This window comes from Gavialis gangeticus, unplaced genomic scaffold, assembly GCF_001723915.1.
Source record: "Gavialis gangeticus isolate Ggan-Ray unplaced genomic scaffold, GavGan_comp1, whole genome shotgun sequence".
Classification (NCBI taxonomy): Eukaryota; Metazoa; Chordata; order Crocodylia; family Gavialidae; genus Gavialis; species Gavialis gangeticus.
Window position 1 is genome coordinate 4,096,955 of NW_017729016.1, and position 23,264 is coordinate 4,120,218.

Genomic DNA, 23,264 nt, shown 5'->3' on the forward strand with positions numbered 1-23,264 from the left:
CCCTTTCCCCCCCCCCGACACGTTTGAAATTTCACAATTTCCCTTTGGGGGACGCGGGAACCCCCCCCCCCCCCCAACCAAAAAATAACATTCCTCCCGTGGCCTCCAAAAACTTAACAAAGGCTTTATGTCCGCCGACTGGATGTTTCAGATCGTATTTTAAAGCCGTCGGGCAGCATGTCAGCAAGTTAACCTGTTGCGTCGTGTCGTTGGTTGTATTTTAAATCCATTTTCTAATGGAGTGAAGGGAACCGTGGCCTGTGCAAGCCTGCTATCTGCTGAAGTGGCGGAGGACTTGTGCTATATGAAGTGGGCTAGCATCTGCCCCTTTTGCTTGTGTCCAGCTGTGCCTCACCCCGCTGAAATCCAGGTGGTAGCTTGCAGAATAAGGAGCTGTTTCGTGCAAGTCTTGCATTTGGAGGCAGCACGTGGCCCATGCTTCAGGCCTCTTAAAAGCAATTTGCTGTCGCTCCAGAACCCTATCCTTCTGTGAGCCGACCCAGTCATCCTTCCTCAAGGCAGTGGCAACAGCTCTGGTATGGTAGTTTGAGAGTGATGTTGTCCAGAAATTATGCAAGCAGCAAGGATTCCTTCGGGCGATCTCTTATTGGACCAACTATGCAGTTGGGTTAAAGTTAGACAAACTTTTGAATGCAAGACGCTCTTCTCCAGATCTCTGATTATAGGAAGCTAGGAGCAGCAACAGAAGGAATGATTTGGCCATGGTCACCCAGTAAGGCAGTAGGAGAGCTGGGAATGGAGCCCCGATTTGAGTTTTAATGCACCGCCCTGTCACTTAAGCAGTTTTTCCTCTGCTGCAATCCTCTCCTGATCTGTCTGTAGCATTTAAACCCCCACTAAGAGCCCTAAAAGCACCCATGCCACTGAACTCTGCAGCATGCAGAGCCTGCATATTCCCTATACCTCCTGCATCTCTTCCCTGCTCCATTTCTAAATCTCTACCCTGAGTTATGTCCTCAGCAATGGGTACGTCTACACATGCATTAACACGCTTCAGTTAATGCGCATTAAATCTGGTACCTCCAGGCTCCTACACAGGTACGCAGAGCCTGCTCTGATGCATTGGAAATCCAGCACATCAGAGCAGACTCGATTAATCAAGTCTGCTGGAGGACAAAAATTCATGCGCTCTGGCAGCCTTCTGCGTCACGTGCATCAGCATCACCACGCATCTCTGCACTGAAAAAATGGTGGCAGGATGCTTTGAAATAAAATATGTTTGATGAGCTTTAGTTCAAAGTGCCCCGCTGCCATTTTTTCAGCGTAGGGACGTGTGGGAACACTGATACATGTGATGCATGGGCATTTTTAATTAGCGTAGCTTGCTAATTAAAAGCTCCTGGTTCCATGTTCCACCACATGTAAAAATTCCCTCCATTGTGAGGTGCAAGGAAAATGCACATTAGACTGTCTTAATGGTATTAACTAAAGAGCACGGTTTTTAGTGATGCTTTAATATGGCTAATGCACATTAAAGTGCATGTGTAAATGCACCCAGGATGAGCTAAGCATGAGTAATGTCTTTCTTCATGAAGGTGCACTGAGAGGTGGTAGCAATAGGCTAGATTTATTCTCTGTCTAAAGAGGCCTTGCTATGCATCTATGTGCGCAAAATCTGGACAGCAGATAGACTTTACTTTTCAAGGACTCCCTCTTTTTAACACATCGTTTCTGTTCAGATTTCATATTAAATATTTTTTTCTTCCCCAAGGCTTTTACAGGTTTTCTTTATTAAAATCAAAATGGTAACCAGCTCAATAAGGCATCAGGTTATTTTTTTTTCCTCCGCCTTTTCAATATGTTTTCACACCACAACTGTTTTCTATTTTGGCTGTGCTTGCAAAAGCCTGCTGACTAATAATGCAAATCTGAACTGGTGGATGTATCAGCTTCAGAACGTGCTAGGAGGAATCAGCTTGGTAGAAAAATCCAGGTCATCCCCCTGTTTTTAAAACCGCCCAGCAGCCAACCCAAGTTAAATAGTTTACTGCAGATGTTGCTAGGAGTGATTGAAATTATGCACTTGAATGATGCATAAAAAACTAGATGCAAAAAAGTTATAAATCAGAGAAGCCATGAGGATGTTGCACCTGTATCAAGCTGATGCAACGTAATGGTAACAATCCCTTTCCTATTCAATGGCATTTTCTCCATGTCTTTCTGCCTTTTGTTCACTGGAAAAGAAAAGATGGGCTGAAGTCAATCTTCTACCCCACGTGCAAGGAAATCATAGAAAATTCAGGTTGGAGGGGACCTTGGGAGGTCACATCTAGTCCAACCCCCTGCTCCAAGCAGGGCCAGCCCCGACTACATCATCCCAGCCAAGGTGTTATTGAGCTGGGTCTTAAAAACCTTCAAGGATGGAGACTGCACCACCTCCCTGGATAACCTGTTCCAGTGCTTCACCACTCTCCTCGTGAAAGAGTTTTTCCCAATATCCAACCTCAACTTCCCTTGCTGCAACTTGAGCCCATTGCTCCTTGTCCTGTCATCTGCCCCCACTGAGAACAGCCCAGCTCCATCCTCTTTGCAACCCCCTGCAGGGAGCTGAAGGCTGCTATTCAATCCCCCTCGGTCTTCTCTTCTGCAGACTGACTAAGGGCACACTGCTGTCTCATATCGAGCATCTTGTCCCACATCACCCCCAGGTCCTTTTCTGCAGAGCTGCTGCCCAGCCAGTCACCCCAGCCTGCACTAGTGCATGGGATTGCTCCGTCCTAAGTGCAGGACTTTGCACTTGTCCTTGTTGAACCTCATAAGATTTCTCTTGGCCCAATCCTCCAATTTGTCAAGGTCTCTCTCAATCATAGCCCTACCTTCCACTGTATCTACAACTGCCCCCAGCTTGGTGTCATCCAAGAACTAGCTGAGGGTGCACACCATCCCATCTTCCAGATCATTAATGAAGATATTGAGCAAAACCAGCCTCAGGACCGACCCCTGGGGCACTCCTTGATACCGGCTGCCAACTAAACCTCGAGCCATTGGTCGCTACTCTTTGAGTCCAATGATTCAGCCAGCTTTCTATCCACCTTACAGTCCATTCATCCAGCCCATACGTCTTTAGTCAAGATTGGAGTCTAAATTCAGCTCTTGCAGCTGGCTGCTGTCTCTACCTTTTGTCAGCTCAAACGGCTGGGTTGGAATGACTTTGGAAGGGGTCCGTAATGCAGATCCCAGGTTTGCAGGTTGGGTCCGTGTGCTGGCTGAATACTTTAATCTCATTTTGTAACAAGCAACCTATTTTTTTCCTCCAGGCTGTAGTCTAAATGCCAACTTGGTTCAGAGTTATAGCAAGAGCTGGACAAATAGGGCAGGAAAGTGCAATGCTATAACCCCCTTCCCACTGGTTTTCTGCAGCTATTAGATTCAACAGTGCTGGTTGCAAGACGGTTTGCAAGCGAGTGCTTTTGAAAGTTGGGTAGGTGATTGCTTGTGGAAATTTGCAAGCAGGGGGGTTTTCTCCAGAAAAGGACAGCTGAGCGCTCCAGTGCTATTTCAGATATTTGCAACGAAACTAGAAAGCGATCACTGTTCAGTGTAGTCAGGACTGGAGCTATGGGAGGACTTTTTTTAAACTGCTCCGAACAGAGATGGGAGCACAGCATTTTCCTCATCCAGAAACTCGGGTGTCTCCATGCTCATCTTGGAGATAGGGTGCAATCCCATCTTCTTTCCACTTAGGCGATTTCAGTGTGTTCCTCCCACCTAACCAAGACAGTATCCCCATAGCGTAATCCCAATTTCTCCTAAGGGCACAGTTCTACTTTAAATAAGGACTGGTAAGTAAGCAGTCACTGTTTAAATCTCACTGAAAAAAAACTCTGGGGGAAGGGATTTTAACCAAGCCAAAACAAATGCACCAACTCAATCCAAATTTCCAGCAGTTTGGGGCTGAGTGAAAGCATGTTTCTTGGTGCATTTACTCTCCGCTGAATAACTTCACCCTGAATAAAGAATAACTTCCTTCATGCCATTCATGAATAATGATCCAATTAAACAAAACAGAGATCTGCACATGAGAGTTTGCCGAACGAAGCAGTTCTCATTAAGTGTATGACCTGTGTTTATTTCTATGGATATGCTTCCTTTGAGGCCTTTTAGAAGCATCTCTGAGGAGGACCCAGGCAGGGACAGCTTCAGTGTGAGCATCTTATAGGTTAAGTCAAACAAGACTGGTGAGGGGCAGGTAAGGTACTCTGTAGTCTCAACTTCAGTCTGGGACTTTGATATGGCCTCACCTGGAGCTCTGCATCTAGTTTGGGCCCCACACTTCACGAAGGATTTGGACAGATTGGAGAGAGTCCAACAAAAATGGGTAGGGGCCTGGGAAGCAAGATTTATGAGGAAAGGCTGAAAGCACTAGGGTTAGTTGAGAGAAGAGAAGACGGAGCAGGGATTTGATACCTGAACAATAAGGATGGAGATGAGCTTGTCTCTGCAGCTTTAAGGGACTGGACTAAGACCAATGGCTTCAAGATGCAGGAAATTTCAGCTGGAGATTAGGAGGAACTATCTGACTCTGAGCATGGTCAAGCATTGGAACGAGGGCCTAGAGAGGTTGTGGGATCTCCATCCCTGGATATTTTCAGGAGCAGGTTGGCTTGGCTGGGACGATTTAATCTGGGATGATCCTGCCTTGAAAAGGTGGCTGGACTAGATGACCTTGTGAGGTCCTTTCCAGCCCTACTTCCTATGATCCTGTGAAACCCAGACCTTATTGAAGTCAGTGCGAAAACTCCAATTTAAGCCTCTTTTTTTTTTTTTTTTTTTTAAATCAGCCTTAACCTTTGATCTCCCAAGCGTTGATTTACCAAACTCCTTTGTACGTTTTGGACGAGACTAGTGTGTCAGGAATGTAGTTGATGGATTCTTGACATCCAAGTGCTGAGGTTGGCCAACGAGCCATTGCTTTGCCATAGCCATAAATCTCTTTGACCGGGCATTTTTATTTTATTTGTTCGAGTGAGTACCACCTCCTGGTACATTCTTGGAAGTGGAAATAGGCTCCCCTCACTCACAGGGGAATAGATGGAACATGTTCTCGTAAATGTAAGGGTGGTATACCCACTACCTACTCCTTTCCACAGCCTGACACCATCTTAAATTACCCTTTGAAATTCCTTCCCCATTTCATAGCCATGAAAAGCCTATTCTGTAGCCCATGGTAGCTGTCTTCCTATTGAATTAAGTGAGCTGTGGATCAGACCCAGATGCCTGCTGGGTCCCCTAGTTTTGCAAATAAAATGTACCCCAAGGATCCCTCCATGATAACCCTCTTGCACGTACCAGTTGCATTAATTGCATAGGCCAGGCCGCAACCGGTCATGGTTCAAAACCAGTTTTTCCCTGCAGAAAGGAGCTCCTCTGATCCCTTTCTCTTGCATATAACCGTCTGTACCGTTTATGGGACTTATAATCTCTGCCCCAGTTTCTCCAGCGGTTCCCCAGGTCAGCAGTCACAAGGATTTGCCTCTGTGCCTCCAGAATTGTAGCTTGCCAGAAATGCAAGGAGCCTGCATAGCTTTTTATTTTTTGACAGTTTTATAACTCTAAATTTGCACCTTATGGAAAACGATGACAGTCGTGATTAATGGCAGTGCTGGAATTTTTCTTATGATGTCTTAATATCTGAATATGCAGCAGACCATGGCAGAGAGGAGAAATAAAAATCTGTAACAAAATGCCCATAGAACAGCCTGACTGAGCACGTCATGCCTTAAATTGAAATAAGGGCTTGCAAAAAAAAAGAAAAAAGAAAGTTACCTTTTGCCTTAAGATTAATTAAATGTTTTCCTAAGTTTTGATCTTGCTTGCTACGTAACCAGTTCAAAAGCGATGCTAGCTTGAATGGGACGTATTAATTCATAAAAGTTTTGTTGCTAAAGGAGCACATCTTGTCGTGGTTTCTTTGTTTGGTTGGGGGGTGTTAAGTAAGTTAGCTTTAATTTTACAAACTGGGACCCGGTATTGAGGAGTCCCACCATCACCCAATGCACGAGAAGGGAGAATTAAGAGCTATCAATGCAAAAAGAAACCATGTTGTTGCTTTATGGTTTCAGAAGACCTCGTTTCAGCAGTTAAAACTTTAGATTGAAACGAGGAAGCCACTTGCTTTGTCTGTTTGAGAAAGAAGTTGCAAATATTGTGGGGTGTCTTTAATTATCAGCACTTCGGTGCTGTCTCACCGATACCAGCTTTGGGCCCCGATCCTGTAGCTCCTTCCACGTAGGCAGACTGGAGCATCGTTGGCTCCCATCCCTGGCTCTGCTGAGGCAACAGCAATTTTGCCAAACCCATGCATCCAAAAAGTAGGAACACCCTTTTTTTTTTATGTGCCTTTTTAGTTTCTGAGCTTTTAGCTCACATTTTTCTCAACATGCAGGCTACAAAAGTAGTATTCTCGCAATTAAGGGAAAGCGGAGAGTCACCGGGCGCCAAGCACTGGAGCTCCACAAGAAACACCAAAGAGGTTGAGACTTGCATTAAAAGCCCAGGTGCTGGTAACTCTCCTAGTTGTCTGGGAAGGCTCAGGAGGTGGCAGGATCCAAGTTTTAGATGAGAAATTGGAAGGGCTTGGAAACCAAATGTTTCATGGCTTGCAAAGGGACTTGGTTTTATGTCTTGTCCCTTGTTGCTTCACGGTGCCACACGTTTGGGATTCCAGCGTAGCACGGGGACCTTTAAACACATAAGCAGAGTAATCATGCCTTTTGACCGAGCTTAAAATCTTCCCCAGTATTTATTCATTCCTTCTTGCGCTCTCATTTTTTGGAAATAAGCTGCCTGGCATTGCCCCATGAGCGCCCTGGACCCCAGATCAGCTCTTTTTGAAAACAGCAGTGAAGATGTTAAGTATTGTGTGATGGCTGGGAGTCCTTTTGATTTCAGTACTGGCCTATCTTCCGAGCTGGGACATTAGTCTGGCCGCCTTTTCTTTCCTGCGTATCGCTCATACGTGGCTGTGTATATGCGCTAGAGACACGCCATCCTGCTCTTTATTTGTATTGTGACAGAATTTGGCCTCCATCCACAGATGAGCGCTCCCATTTGCTACGTTCCTCATGCATTCATAACGAAAGCCTCGTTTCCCGATAAGAGAAAGTTGGCTTAAAACTTGAGCTGTCGCTCTGGGCCCATTTCAGCCTTCTGCATATGCCAGGCAGATCAGCTAACCCTGTGGCTATTTCAGAGAAACATTTCATAGAGACATAACGGACCTCAAGAGATCATCTAGTCCAACCAGGGATCCTACCCGTGACCTTGGTGTCATTAGTGTGTTCAGAAGAGCTCTCACCTGTGGCTGTTCTGATGGGCACACAGGTGACTTCAAGTATTTCAACATGGAAAAAATGTTTGTAAAGGCACAAGCTGGATGGGCCTCCCAGCATCCCATGCAATCATTGGCACTTGGTGTGCTCCCATTAGACGTGGCTGTCCTATACCCTTCATTTTTTTAATACAAAAGAAAATCAAAAAGTTTCCCTGATGCAAGATAAAATAATCTGTCTTAAGCTGCACAATTTTCCCCTTTCCAGTTTCGTGAAGGTTATGGGTTTTGAAGGCAGGAAGAAACAGGGCCAGAAAGGAATTCTCCCACGAAGGGAAAAAAGCATACAGGATTCATGGTAGAGGGGATATCTTTTATTAGAGCACCTAGATTTTTGCAAAAAAAAATTCTTTAGTTTCCAAGCTTTTGGACGCAAACGCCGTTCACCAGGCACTGGAGAAAAGAGTGTAAAAGTTCTCCTGGGTAGAAATCAAAGTTCATACACCACCTGGATACCTGGCCAATGAAAAGATCACGTTCTTGTATGCCATGTCACTGGCCCTGAAACTTTCCCAGTGTCTTCAGGGCAGATCCCATGTCCCATGATATGGCTATAAATTGGAATCATTGTATTGACTTCCCTGGGAGCTGTTCCACGTTTGCACCAAAGTCATGTTAAACATATTGTAGTCTGGGTTCAAGCTGGGGCGTGTTATGGACTGAGACGAGAAGGTAGTGGCACACTTGTGTCTGAACACAGGTTAGTCTCACAGGTGGGGATATGGCCAACTTGTGCAGTCATAGATTCATAGATTTCATAGACGTTAGGGCCGGAAGGGACCTTGCAAGATCATTGGGTCCAGCCCCCTGCCCAAAGAGCAGGAAGTCAGCTGGGGTCAAAGGATCCCAGCAAGATCAGCATCCAAGTGTTTTTTTTAAAGGTGTCCAGAGTAGGTGCTTGCAGAGCCTATTCCAAACTCTGAAGACTCGGACAGTAAAGAAGTTTTTCCTTATGTCCAGCCTAAAATGATCTTCTAGCAGTTTGTGCCCATTAGACCCCATCTTCCCTTAACATGTCCTGGTGAACAGACGTTCTCCCAGTCCCTGATGCACACCCCTGATATACTTATAGGCTGCCACCAAGTCACCCCTGAGCCTTGATCAAATGGACCAAGTCACCCCTGAAGGCTCAGGGGTGACTTGGTCCATTTGGTATGGGCTTTTGCTGCGGTTTATTCTCACATGAAAACAAATCAGTCCCATTTTGATAGATCCTCCACATAATGCTGAGGGCCTCTGCCGTAGCCCAGGTTGTTGTTGCACCGAGACATCTACAAACAAAGCAGGAAGATGGTCCCTGCCCCAAGACAATTGAAGTACAAGAGAGGGGACAGCAGGAAGAAGGCAGACAGACCAGGGAGCCCAAGGAAACCATGATACCATGGGGTGATGTCCAGAAACGGACATATTTATTACCAGGGATAGATGAAAGGCTCTATTTGGAACTTAAAACACAATGTTGGCAATAGCGTGTTATAGATCCCGTCTTGATCCACAGAGCCCTCAGCTACATCTTGGCTCTTTTTATCTTGTTTTCTCAGACCTCTCTGCTCTTAGCCCACTTTGGTGCCCCAGTGTTGGCCAACTCTTCGGGTGCCATTAGGGAGCCTGGTCTTGGGAGCCCTCAGTGTGCAGACCCTACAGTTTCAGACAACACTCAAGAAAGCAGCCAGTCTCTAAGGTGCTCATCTGATTCAAACATCATGGGTCACCGTCTCCCAGCACCTACACGAGGAATGAGATTTCTGAGGGTAGACAGCGGTTCAGTCTAGCAGGAAAGACATCAACAAGATCCAGTGGTTGGAAAAAGCAGCAAAGTGAATTGAGACCAGAAATAAAACGTGGACTTTTAAGCGAGTGTAGTTGACTGTCATAGGCTGTCCATCACTCGAATCTTTAAATCAAAACGGGTTGTCTTTCTCAATGATATTCTATAGCTCAAACAGAAGCTGTCGGCTTGATGCAAAAATTACTGAGTGAACTGCTTTGGCCTGTTAGGCAAGAGATCAAATTAAGTAACGGTCCCTTCGGGTCTTAATATCTCTGAACGTATGAACTCTGTTTTCAAGAACAGAAGCATTCTGTATTGAGTACATTACTGTAATTGGAATACCCCAGGGAATATGATCTGCAGGAATCAAGCCTTGGGACGCTATCCCTTTGGGATATTCTTTTTCTTCTTGACTGAGTAATGCTAAATCAGAGATGGAGGCAGAGATAGGCTGATGAGGAAAGCAGGACCAGATGATGGACACCCTTATGGCTTGGGGTTTTCTCGCAGAGTGGTTTCTATGCATTTCTGGAGTGCCTGATTGAATGCACGGTGTGATCCTTTAAGAGGAAGATGGTAAAACAAGCATGGGCTTCACGAAACTAAAGGAGTGAATAGCAAAATGCCAGGGAGCTTTACCAGTTCAGGTTAGCAGAGCTGAAGCAGGAGCACCCATGCCCCTAAAACTAGCGTCCTCTGTCTAGTCTGGCAGAGATGGAAGGCACTGAGCTCCCAGTCCCATGCCTCTTGCAAGAGGAGACCCTCAGTTGTACCTAGCGGCCACCTAATAGGTGCAAGATGAAAACATTGATTCGTTTTCCTTCTTCATTTGCCTCTGCTTGGACCTGAGCCACCCTCAGAGAAGATAGAAGTTGATGATCTTGGCTAACGGTATGCTCAAGCAGGAACGGAAATGTAGTATGGAGCCTTTACCCCAAAGCCTTTACCCGGGATAGGACCCTGCATCGTGTTCTTGCTACTCCTATAGCAGAAAGGAAGACTTACAGGCTGAGCCTTGGAGGAGATGGGAGGTTTGAAATGTCTCTTTTTTTCCACGGGTCCCTAAACACCAAGAAAAGGATCAAAAAGGGTTTCAGCTGGGTCTGTTGGAAGCCCTGGCTCCATGGCTGCTCTCAGGCAAGTGACCCTTAACTGCTGGGTCTCCCTCGGAGGCAGCCGGCAGGGGAAGGTGCAATTCTGTTTACACTGACATTTTCCCACGGAAAACTCCAGTCTCGACAAACCATCAAATTCTGCTTAAAAATCAAGAGAATATTTTGACAGTTTTTTCCAGTCTGCAAACCTAAGCCATGAGCTATAAGCTGAGAAAAGTCTCTCTGACCTAATCTATCTGGAGATGCCAACGAAACAGAGCACGTATCCTGGGTTCGAACTCTGAAAACGCTTCTCCAGATCTGTCTCTCTTCTGAACTGGATGTTACCTCCACATTTGCTTGCGAAGGGTTTCTAATGAGCAGGACCGAGCTGGTTAATGAAAAGCTTGGATCATTAGTAGTGGATGTGGAAATATTTGAATACAAAGGGTGACATGAGCTAATTGAAATGAATATTGGCTTCTGCCTGTGAACGCGGCCTCTAGGTTGTCTTAAATTCTGCATTATTGTGCACGGTGAAGAAATCCAGGTAGGCTTTATAAAAATAACGATCCGATTCTCCTGCGGTACTTTTTTAGCTTTGCAAATTAGGCAAAATCCACTTGAACCTCCACTAAAATGTACCCCTCTCTGACAGTGGTGCTTAAGGAGAGGATGCAAAGTTGAATGGGATTCTTTGACATTTAACGAAAAATTCGGTCTCCCAACTGCAATTACCTGACTTGAAGTTTGGCCACTCGGTCAAGACCGATCCCGTTCCCCCTTCTCATGCTGCAGAAGATTCCAGGATATCTTTTATGACCATGAGTAATCAGGAACTTGGTTTTACATCTCATCTCAAAGGCCTCCCGAGGCCCCATAATTATATATACCCAAGCATTTTTTCAGCATTGACTCAGGCCCAGATTCTGAGCTCATGCCGGTACAAACCAAGAGTAGCTTGCTTTTGGTCTGTAATGCCTCCACCCCTTCCTGCCCCACTCCTGGGTGATCTCAAGAACCATCTTCAAAGTGCTGGCATTGGCACATGTGGCTGCCTTTGCTGCTTGCTTATACAAGATGTTTCTTGGTGCTGGTCCATTGATTCCTCTCCTAAAGGCCTCTCATGTTCTGAGTTGAGAGCTGTCAAGCAGAATAATCACCGATGGGGTTTCTCCTCAAAATCAGGGTCATTTCTTACATCCATAAGCTCCAAACCCAGCCCTGGAAGATGAGCACGTCCCTTAATAACCCGTCAGCCTCCTTCCTGCAACGCCCTGAATTTTACCCAAAGCAACTTCCCGTCCAAAAATGAGCAGACCCAGTCTTACTCGAGGGGCAGAATCTGATTTCCTTGCATTTAATCCAGCAGCTTAATCCCAAAGGGACCCCACCAAAGTCTCCACTGGAGCAACCTAGTTTTCAGCATAAGCAAAGCAATCAAAAAAACTGGTCCTTACTTTTTTGGGAGCGCCCTGGAGATTACCAGGGAGGGCAGAAGGTCCACTGAGATTTGCTGGTCCTGAGAAGCGCCCTGTAGCCATGGTGTCAGGCATTTCGACAAACCTCTCGCATGGTTTTGCCATTAAATACCTTCGTGACAGCTTCCCCCAGAGGAAGTTATTTTATCATCGAGGCTGGAAGGGCACTGGTAATTCAGAGCAGAGGAGTGATAAATTCCATCCTCCTTTAAAATTATGCTTTCATTTTATTTTGTCCCAACGGTTACCAAAACAGCCCTTTGGCAGTTATCTTGCCTGAAATATATTAACTGGGAACACTGTCGCCTTTAGCAAAAGAGTCGAGGGATCAAGCAACACTAAGAGGTATTTTGCATAACAAAGCGGCGGAGGAGAATAAACGTGTCAGAGTCAGTCATTCGAAGACATCGCTGAGCTCTGCAAGGAGAGGGGCAGGAGTAGGAGGCAGCTTGGATTTCAGACCCAAAGCAAGCAACCGATCCCGAATTCACATACAATACTTCAGTAATTGAGTTAAACGTATAAAATTTCCTGGAATAAAAATGCTCCCAGTAAATTCTTCCTGCGTATGATGAATCAAGGGGGGGAAAAAAGGACCAGCTTTAACTCTTTTAGCACTGAACACATCTCACGTCGCAGTATGAACGAGAGGAGGGTATTGAACAAGCTCTTTGGGCCCGATTTTATTCACGGAGGCGACATGGCGGTAGTATGAGTGCCACCCACTAGGCACTTCTCAGATATACAGAAAAGACGCTCCGAGAAGTTCCCAGTCAAAAGGAGAAAGTTTAGTCAACATCAGGAATGGGGAACGGGTTTGGCAAAGACTAGCAAAGCAGGAACGTGATGTAAAAATCGGGAAGGGCACACAGTTGCCTAGTTGTTAGGTGCTAGAAGGGACCTTACAGATCATCGGATCCAGCACTCGGGCAGGAAAGACCACTGGGGTCAAGTGACCCCAGCAATGTGGGCGTCAAGACGCTCAAGGTGGAGGATGACCGCTTTTTTTGCAGGTTGGGAGTTGGGGAGAAAAGGCCACCCGGTCTTTCTACAATGAGTCATCGGATCCGAACGTGGTTAGCTTCGCGTTGATTTGAATGCCCAAACCCCCAAAGTCTGAGCAGCCTCAACTCTGAGAGCCAGCGGGTCAACCCCAGGATGGAAACAGTCTCCTCCAAGACCAAGAAATTTTTCCTTATGTCCAGCCTAAAATGGTCTCCTCCAAGACCGTTTTAGGCTGGACATAAAGAAAAATTTCGTTACTGTCCGAGCCCCCAAGGCCTGGAATAGACTTCCTCCAGATGTGGTGCAGGCACCTACTCTGGACTCATTCAAGAAGCATTTGGATGCTTACCTTGCTGGGATCCTTTTACCCCAACTGATTTCCTGCCCCTGGGCAGGAGGCTGGACTTGATGATCTTCAAAGTCCCTTCCAGCCCCAACATCTATGAAACCTATGGATGTCCCTGCTTGGACTTCCCTTCAGGTCCTGCCAGTCCTGATTCTGTAGCAGCCGGTCATCAGTCACACAGGAAAAGTGGGAGCAGTCCCATAAGAAAGGGTTGATTTTTGGGGAGTAAGCTTCTGCATTGTCAAATTCTAGTTACAGCCAAAATTCAACCAGGACCAGCAACCAGACCTGTGCACCTCAGTAGGTCTCGCATTTGCTCCCTGCAGAGGGGTGAAGAGTAACGTGATGGTTCGTGACCATAAGCAGAAGCAGCATCCCTGTCTTAGCCCTAACGTAATAAATGCGGTTGGTATTTTGTGTGCTTACAAAGAAGATCAGTCATATAATATAATCCCCTTCCCTGTTGGGTCAGAACCATCATCCCCATCATCCAGTATCCTCATGCTGGACAGCTGTAGATACTCAAGAGGAATATGCATTCAGCAGGTCTGCAACATTGTGCACGGTGCAGGTCCCTGCTTTTCCTTTAATACTTAGCGATCGGTTTAAACCCTGAAGCATGAGATTTTTTGAAAGGTGTGTAATTTTGTTTTTAGTGTTTTCTTTTATAACCAAATGTTCTCACGAGCCATAAAAAAGATATCATTTAATGTTCCGCTGAGCCTCATAATCTGTGTTAACTACAACTGAGAGTTTGTGTAACTGCAAAATAAAAACAAATGCAGGCAGAGACTTTTCTATTGCTTCGCATCAGATCAAGAACAAATGTTACATATGTAAAGAAGAAGAAAAGCCTTTTTTTTTCTTCTTTTTTTGTTCCCAATTGCTTTGGCACGCTGAATCCTGGTTGTAACTTTAGATCAGGTACTTAGATCAGGATTACAAAATCCTCACAGTGCAATTTGTAAGATGTTAAAAATGCGTTCCAGTTGAAGGCTAGGTCTTACGTTAATTAAAGTATTACAGGTTTGCATTTGTGTTTCTACCATTATTTTTTTCCCCCCCTCAATATTTTCAACTATAGCCTCTTGTCAGGACTGGTTACAGTTCAGATATAAATATTGCTTCCAGATTTGGAGTAAATTATGGGGTTTTTTTATCTGGGGATTTCAAAAATACTGTCACAAGCACTCAGAGCCCCATCCTGACTTTTGGAGAGCAGAAAAAAATCTGTAAATAATTGAACCACGGATAAACCACTTTGGAAGTGAGAATCCCGGGCTGCTAATTGCCTTGTTTCTTAATCAACCAAAGCCACATTCACATGCACGTAATCATTTCACCATTGACACCCATTTGCAACGTAATTTTTTTGTGAGTGGTTTTTCTTTTTTGTTTGTTTAATAACACCTTTCCTTCAAAGGATTTCAGAGTCTGTTATTTATTCATTTCAGTGGAAATCATAATATCTCTGCCTAGATGAGACTCCAGCTGCCCTAGCTCAGGTGTAATAATACTCCAGCAAAACCCTATACGCTCCCAGAAATTGTTCAGGAAGGTGTTGACCCGGCTCGCCACCTATACAGAATATCTCTGCTGCAACCCTCCGTCTTCATGGGAAGACAACACTCGGCCTTCCTGAGACGCCGCACCCGGCATTGTGCAGGATACCAAATTCAGGCTGTTTTGAACCTCCTCATATGCCACACAAGCTAGGTGAGTGCTGTTGCACCTGTTTATAACGACTGTGAACGGAGGCCAAGCGTGGCTTGTGGCTGCAAAGGCTGGGAAGCAAACCCAGGGGTCTGGCCTGCGAGACCCCAGCAGTGGAGGAGGGGAAAAGAGCGTTTACCAAGTACCCCCGTGCTCATTTCATGGCGCGTCAGAAAGCAGAATTTGACAAGTTGTTTCTCGACGCCTCGGTTCTTTGCGTGCGGAGGGTGAGAAACGTACTGCGAGGCATTCCTCTCGCCCTGAGAAAGAAGGAAGTCTCCCCCCATGCATTTGGCTGGACGTACCCTCACCACGCAGTACGGTGCGCGCGCTAAACCAGAGGGCTCTGCAATTCTCTAGCCAAGTTGGGAGCAAGTCATCGCCTTTTATTGTCCGACAGCAGCAAGAACCAGACTGCATTTTAAACGAAACAGAGAAAAACGAGGGCTGCTTTTTGAGATGGAGATTAAGCTGAGACCACCAAACTCACGGCATACCAGGAAGCCAGCTGGCATCAAGCTACGGTCCCTCTGTCGAACCTTATCTGAATGACCTATTTAGCCTTTTTTCTTTTCTCCCGGCAGTTCCGATAGGTCTCTGGGTTGCTCTGCGATTTCCAAAGCCCGCTTATCGGCTGCATAAAGCAGAGCAAGCGGGGAGAGGTAATTATTTTCCGATGTGTTGCTCTGCACCAAATAGCTCTGCGGAGCAGAGATTAAATCCTCATGCAGATACAGAGTCAAAAAGTGAACAAGAGATTAAATGAATAATAGGGGAAAATTAAATGTTCTTGCTGTTGTCATTTAATGGGAATTTTTTGCCTGTGCCTACAATAACTTTGGGGAAAAAACTACATCTATAAGTATTTTTCAAACTGAAACCAGATGGAGGACTCAGAGCCTGTTTTTCTTTGTGGGAGGCTCTGTTTTCATGGTACGCAAGTAACTGGAGGCACATTAAAATCAAATTTGGCTTTTGAGGCTTGTCCTTCCTATCTCTTACAGGAAGAGCTGCTCTTGATGTTATGAATTTCAGCTCATTGCACTGGTAGAAGATCCTTTGGAAGATGCCCGTGGGGCGATGACCATGGATTTCATGGGGAGGCAAATGAACGGTTCAATTCAAGGGGGAGGAAAAAAGATCAGTGAAGATTTGTAGAAAGTTTGGGAAGCCCCAAGTCCGTTTCAAAGGGTCTGTCTACACTGCGGAGCTGCACCTGTGTAGGCATACCCCAAATCGTTTCATCTACATCCACTAGCAGTGTAGTCGTGGCCGCAAAGCGCAGGCTGTTAAAGCCGGGCAAAAAGGTAGGTAAATGCTCAAGCGGTCTGTCTGCCCTGAGCTCTGTATTTACGCAGCCATGCCGCTAGCTATGGCTGAACCAGCTGGTTTAAAAACAGCCGTGGTGCGTCTGTGTGAGCTGCAGTCTCTGCGGGGACTGAACAAGGAGCTCTGCCTGGCCAAGGAGCCCTGAACTTAACCACTGTTGTCTGATCTGCATGCAGAAGTGCCCTTAGCTGCTTCCCAAAGCAGATCCCATGCACGATGCCTGCCAGCGAGAGCATATGCCTTTCACGCATGGTGCAGGGCAAAGGTGATAACACAAGACGTGGGAGCAGCACATGGGAAGAAGGCAGGAGTAGCATTAGCAAGGCAAGGCTGGTCTCCTGCAATGGCTAGGGCACTCCAGCACGGTACTGTGGACCTGTTTTACCCTCAGGATAAAACAGGCCGAGCTGGCAGAGCAAAGCAACCAGCCAGTTTGGAGGCCATGGGAGAAACTGGTTTCCAGGAAGGCTTTGAAAGAAGGATGGAAAATGTTCTAGCTTCACTGGTGGCAAATGTGCTGGTAACAGAGATATCCCATGAGTCCAGGCTGATTGTTTTAGGTGGCTTGGGAGCACTGGGTATCATCGAGCTGCCCATCCATCCTGGTCTCTCGTTCCCTTGGTTCCTCTTCACGACTGTCGCCCCTAGGGAATGGCCCGTCCATCCCAATGGCTGTCCCCTGAGCACCCACACTCATGTGCACACTCACACTTGGTGTGTATTGAAAGGCACCCTCTGGGCCCCAAGGCTGTAAATGCACAGAGGATATGGAGCTGTCTGGATAGCAGTCTGCCCCCTGTGAAGTCAGTGGAAATTATATCGTGGACCTCAGTGAGGATCTGAGCCTGATGCTTTCTCCAAGCCCAACTGGTGCGTTGACTCTGATGCCCCAGAGCCTGGCACCAGGACAAAAGGGAGCTGGCAGAAGCTCCCTGAACTTCAGCCAGAAGCAGCGCTGGTGCAATAAGGACGTGGTCACTCTCTTCACCCCGACAGAGAGGATGCAACCAACCTCGACCCACGAGATGTGTGGCACTTTGAGCTCCCCCTTTGCTCTTGGTTCAGTGACTGGAACCTGATGGCAAGGCCGGACCTTTTTTCATCTGTGTGCAATAAATCCACCGAAGCCCTCTTTCCCTCCAACGGGAACCGCGCCACGAGTTATCGAGGCCGCTGTGGTTGCTGGATGGCCTTGCTGCAGCACGGTGAAGTCCAAAAGGGTGGTGCTGCCGGGAAAGGCTGGCTGGCGTGGGAGGCAGCTGCTCGCCTGGGAGCGATAACGATGGCTCCTGTGTGCGTTGACAGACGCAGCCCGGAGAGCCCGGGTCCCTGCCTCCCTCGCCCCGGGGACCCGCTGCATCAACCGAAGGAACGTCCCTTGGATCCGAACGGCTGGTGGCAGCATCTTCCAGCAGCAGAGACCTTGCTCTCCAGATGAGCCAGTCTTTGGGGATGCAGGGGCCTATGCATGAAAAGCGCTCTATAAGAACTAACTATTGTTCTTCTGCCAGCGTCCAGATGAGACAGCCTGTAAATAAAGAGAATATTTGCTGGAGCAGCGGGAGTGGGAGGCAGTGGCCGTATTTTGGGTGGAAGATGATAGGTTGAGGACTTTTTTTGCATCAATGAATATGATTTGTGTCTTGTCCTTTTTGTTTCCTTTAAAGAGATACCTACACCGAGCAGCTGCAGCATTCGACGCGCGGTGGGGTTATATGAAGTGCCGAGTATAGGTGTGCTCTGGTGCAAACAAGGGACCGTGGCTGCGTGAGCCTGGAAACTCCCAGCCACCCCTGGACCGTGTTTAACAGTTTACAAGCTATTGTTGCTGTTCCTGCCGGACAAATATAGAGTCTGCTGCAACGAATACGAGCTCCTAGTACCTACTGTATGTTTACAACGATCTGCAATGGAAACAAAAAAAAATAAAAACCAGCCAAACAAAGAGGTTTAACCTGTAAAAGAGTTATGAGGGTAGGTGCCCATTTTCTGACAGAGGGGTTTGGTAACCAAGCAGGGGACAGGAATATAAGGAATAATTGTTTTTGGGCCTAGAACCAGGAAAACTACTTTTCCAAATTAATCCAGTGAGAGCCATGAATCCACAGTATTTCATATCACACTTCATAAAACTCCAGTCATAATCCATAAAACTGACATTATTAGATTAAAAACCTCAGTTCCTCCTATAAGGAGCGCGCTCATTAGACATGCTGTAGTTTTATAACCTTAAAGTTCCTACCCAATTATCATGATTAATACTGTGCTTTACTAATATGTGTGTGTACGTGTGTATGCACACACAGACACACACAGATGGGACCAACCCGTGGCGAGATATTTTACGTGTGTGTGTGTGTGTATACGCACACACGCACACATATACACACATATACATATATATACGTAAACACACATTTGTATGTGTGTGTATATATGTGTGTGCAGACACACATACATACACATATATGTCTCACCTTAGGGGTTAGTCACATCTGTTTGTTATAATTGTGTATTTAAATATTGTCTGACAACAGAAAGATGGACACTTCATCAACACACATCAGGCTGAGGAGCGCCCAGTGGATGGACAGAGATGTAGGGAAAGAGAGGAAGCAAAATGCTGTGTTTGATTTTAGCCTTCATGAGGGCAATCAAATCCGTTGCACGGTATTTGTACACCTTTCAGGAGCATAAGAGGACTACTAGTTGCTAAGAATGTAATTGCAGTGCCAGCTACATCCCGAATGGGTCTTTACACCGCTGATGGCAAAAAGGGTAGGCGACCGCTGTGTGCAGTGGCACAATAATAGTTTTCATCCCTACACCCAAAAATCATGTTAGAAAGGAAATGATTCCTTATACCCATTGTACAGCTGGATAAACTGGGGCATAAGGAAGTAGTGCCTTAAGTCACATAGTGAGCTCGGCAGCAGTGGCTGCAATAGAAGACTGCCATCCTGCATCCCAGTCCAGGGTCTCCTAAATTATTGGAGACGTTTGCACCTACGGGAGGGCGGTGATGCTGGTTGACTGAAGCACTGGGGCGCTCCGTGGGGCAGCTGGTGGTTTCTCGCCAGAGAGGAAGAGAAGAAGAACGGGGGATTTAGGAAAAGAAAGTCGAACGTGAAGGATTAGGAGGCTGCACGAAGAGAGGAAGGTTTAGATCAAAGGGGCTTTGCCAACACTGATCTGGATCCCCGAGGATCCGCTAACCTCCAGCTCTTCTGTGCTGTGCTGAACAAATCGGAAGACAGTAGCTACTCAGATGCAGGCTTAGGCTTGGCCAGACATATCTGTCAAATAACATAGCCTCTTTGCAGAAGTGGCCAAGAAACCAAGCGTTGGGATGGCCGGCAATCGCAGCATGCAGGGAGCTGATACTTTTGCTCCTCACTTAACTGACTTTCTTTTTTGTCAAGCTTAGGTTTGGATGGGCTTCCTCCCCTTCCCCTTCCCCCCCACCAAAGGCAAGAATAGCAGCTTTTTGAATTCGCTGGCGGATGCCTTTTCGTTATTCACTTTGCTGAGTTGTGATCCACGAGATTCATCCGGAAGAACTGCAGTTAAAAATGTGTCAGATTCATCGTTCCACCCACAGACCAAAAGAAAAGCCAAACATATATTATTTTTGAATCCCCTGATTTTAAGGGCTGGTGGAAATCAGATAGCTTTGCTTTTGACTTCCAAGCAATAAAAAGAGGTGAATCACTACTGAAAAAATACACGTAATAGACCACCCAGTCGCTACTTAGAAAGCCGTAAAGTGATCTGGTGTCAAACTGGCAAACGGGGGAATTATTTTCTTACTGTTGCTGCAATTGTGCGAGGAGAATCAAATCAAAAAAGGATCAGGCTCTCCTAACAGGGTCACTAAGTGAGAAATGTGTTAACGAATATAGGCTGATTAATATGCATTGAATTCCAAGCTAAACCACTCAGGGTCAGAGTGGGAGCTGCGCACACATTTGCAGCTTTGAGTACATGTTGCATCCTGGGACCCGACATGTGTATGTAATTCAGACCTAAGTGCTCCCCCTTCCCTGCATAATTTTGGGTAATTATCCAACTCAGGATAAGAAAGCAATTTTGTTTACTAAAGAGCAGTTAAGTCTTTGATACTTACTCTAATTGGTCAGAGTTCACCCTCTTTGCACTCTGTGGCACCGCTCCTAAAATGTCCTGCCTGTGTTTTCCAAAATTATAATGTGCAAATAGCTACACTTAGCAAAAATATGCCCAGGTCAGAGATGCATGCCGTGATGTTGGGGTGTTGTGTTTGTTTTAATGTGATGTGCTGAAGCCTTTATGATAGAGTGCTAGCCGCAAGTTCTCTGACCAAAATGGTGCGTTTTGTTATTGGAGCTAAGGTGGTGTTTTGGAGGTTCCTGGTTCCTCCGGAGAGTGGGGTCCCAACAGGAGACTGAGTATGCAAGGTGAGAGGCAAATATAAAGTCAAGTTGGATGCACTAAAGCCGCGTGAGGAAGCCCCAGGGACTAGGCAGAGAGTTTAGAGGTGGTCTGGATGCAGGTTTTACGTCTGGGTCTGCCACAGACTCTCTGTGTAACCTTGGACAAGTTACTTAAGGTCTTAGTCATAAAAGTATTTAAAAGTCTAACTCCAAAGAAATAAGTGTAGACCCCTAAATAGCATCATGGGTCTGGTGGCTTGTGAATAATGAAGTTCTTTATTTCTCCCCTCCATTGTTTTGGGATTTTTTGATTGTAATTGCCTCGGGGCAGGGACTGCCTTTCTAATGTCTCTGTGCAGCCCTAGCACAGAGGGACTGCTTATTTCCACAGAAGCTGCTAGGTGCTACTGGAGTACAGTACTGTGATAATAAAACCCTCTAGTTCACCCATTCAAATCCAGCCCATATTGAGAAAGCCCCAAAGGACATCAAACAGGTCTGCGAGACCTTCATCCTCATCGCTGGAGGTTGCCAATATAATTGCTGACAATCTCCGGAGCACCAAGGAATCAAATAAGCCTTGAAAACAAGTTTCTCATCCCAGGAGGACACCCCAGCCCAGGCACAGCTGAGGCAGGTTGGCAGGCTAGTTGTGCAGGAGCTTGGAAAAGTGGCACATATATTATCCGGGCTGTCCCAGGTCGCAGCTGAAGGCCAAGGCTGCGTTGCCTCTTTTCTTCTGCTCTGCATAAGTTCTTAAATGGTGCTTATTAGAGTATCTGAGTGCCTGCCACTCATGCATTAAGCACATGACTAACAGCTGTTGTGTTGCTTAAGCCCGCATCCTCTCCGGGAACATAGCTTGGGGTAGATTCTTTTTAGTAGAGAGGAACACATGTATTAAGTTGGAGAAGATGAGGTCCAAATGCACCTAGTGCTTGGAGCAGAGGGCTTATGGGGGTCCTGCCATCCTGGGGGAGTTCATTTCCTAGTATGAGATCCAAGGAAGTTCGGTCTTCTGCAGAGCCGAGCTTGGCCCAAATTGTGATGTAGCTCCATTGTGTACTTGATGCATCTGAGACAGGTTCCTGCGGTGTTCATATGATAGGTATGTAGTTGAAGGAAGAATGGAAATATCCATCTCTGATTAGAAAATCGCCTGTTTTAATCAAGTTGTCAAGCAAGCCAGGGGTTGGATGGGTCAAGTTTGCAAGGCTCGATGTAAGATGGGTCAGATTTGCAAGGCTTGGCATGAGATTCCTGTCCAGTGTCCAGTACCTCCATACCAGTTAAAGGTACTGGACCCTGGGAATGCAGGTGAGATGTTGGGTGGTGGGTAGAAGTGGAGCAGATCCTGCAGGCAGCAAGAAGCCATTTGTAAGCCAGCGTATGTAATCAAAAGCGCCAGAGGTTGATACCGGTTCACCGGGTCCTCAACTCCTCGTCTTGGTGGGGGAGGTCCGTGTTGGTGGTTTAATGCACATTGAAAGCTTGCTATGACCACAGGGCAAATGGTGCACTAAAAACTGCAAGTAGCTCATTTCCAGGAAGATAAAGTGTAGCTGCCTAGTGAAATGTGCTTTAAAAAAATAATGATATCAATCAAAGTTAAAACTTTCAAGCCAGCTGGAGTGGAGGGAGAAAATCTCATTAGCTGGTCTCAAGCCTGGAAAATCAATGGCGTTATTTTTCAGCACATGATGCTTCAAGTCAACTTTATAAGCTTCGCTTTTGGAGAGTAAAATAGTGAGGCTGCATTTTATTTTATTTTATTTTATTTTATTTCTGCCTGCATGTGAGGTACCCAGGAAATATCTATGTAATTAGCATATCAAGGGCTAACTCCTAGTGAGGGCAATTTGGATTCTTGTCCCCAAAGTCAGATAGGTCTGAATAGGCATCTTTTCATGCTGACATGCTAACTCATTTATAACGGAGCAGCTCAGCTGTTCAGCCGGGCAGTTGGTCCTCTGAAAACCAGACATATCCTCATGGCAATGGTGTTGGGACTGGCTTAGTTTATCTCATTTTGCTGGCTTCTAAGCAAGACCATAATGTCCCCCCTGCGTCTGGTGCAAGTCTTCGTGACAGCAAGGTTGGCTTAGCAGCACTTGCTTCTTGCAGGATAACTGAAGCAAGTAAGTACTGGCGCTATGCTGGGTTAAGAGACACGCTTGAAAGTGAAGCGGTGCACATGTCCTGTAACCGTTTTCATTGCCCACGCCTGGACTCTCTCCAACTTGTCCACATCCTTTCTATAGGAACCGGGCTGATTTATTCTGCAGAAGAGAAGACCGAGGGGGATTGAATGGCAGCCTTCACCTCCCTGCAGGGGGGCTGCAAAGAGGATGAGCTGGACTGGTCTCAGTGGGGGCAGACGGCAGGACAAGAAGCAATGGGCCCAAGCTGCAGCAAGGGAAGCTAAGGTTGGATATTCGGAAAAACGTTCTCACTAGGAGGGTGGTGAAGCACTGGAATGGGTTATCTGGAGAGGTGGTGGACTCTCTGTCCTTGGAGGTGTTGAAGACCCAGCTAGACAAAGCCTTGGCTGGGATGATGTAGTTGGGGCTGGTCCTGCTTGGAGCAGGGGGTTGGACTATATGTGACCCCCTGAGGTCCCTTCAAACTGAATTTTCTATGATTTTATAACAGCACTGGCATCTTCTATGGGGTCAGAGTTTGGACAACTTTGGGCAACAATCTCTGTAAGTTGAAAATTGAGTTTCTTCGATATTCATAAACCACATGCTTTACCCTCTTAG

The 23,264-nt window shown here is 46.3% G+C and overlaps 1 protein-coding gene across 1 annotated transcript in view; it reads left to right on the forward strand.

Annotated features, from left to right (window-relative positions):
• Positions 1-23,264, forward strand: part of LMF1 (lipase maturation factor 1) — a gene marked incomplete at its 5' end in the record, with an annotated part of 349,511 nt that overhangs the window by 285,595 nt on the left and 40,652 nt on the right. The gene's annotated exons all lie outside the window — the stretch shown is intronic.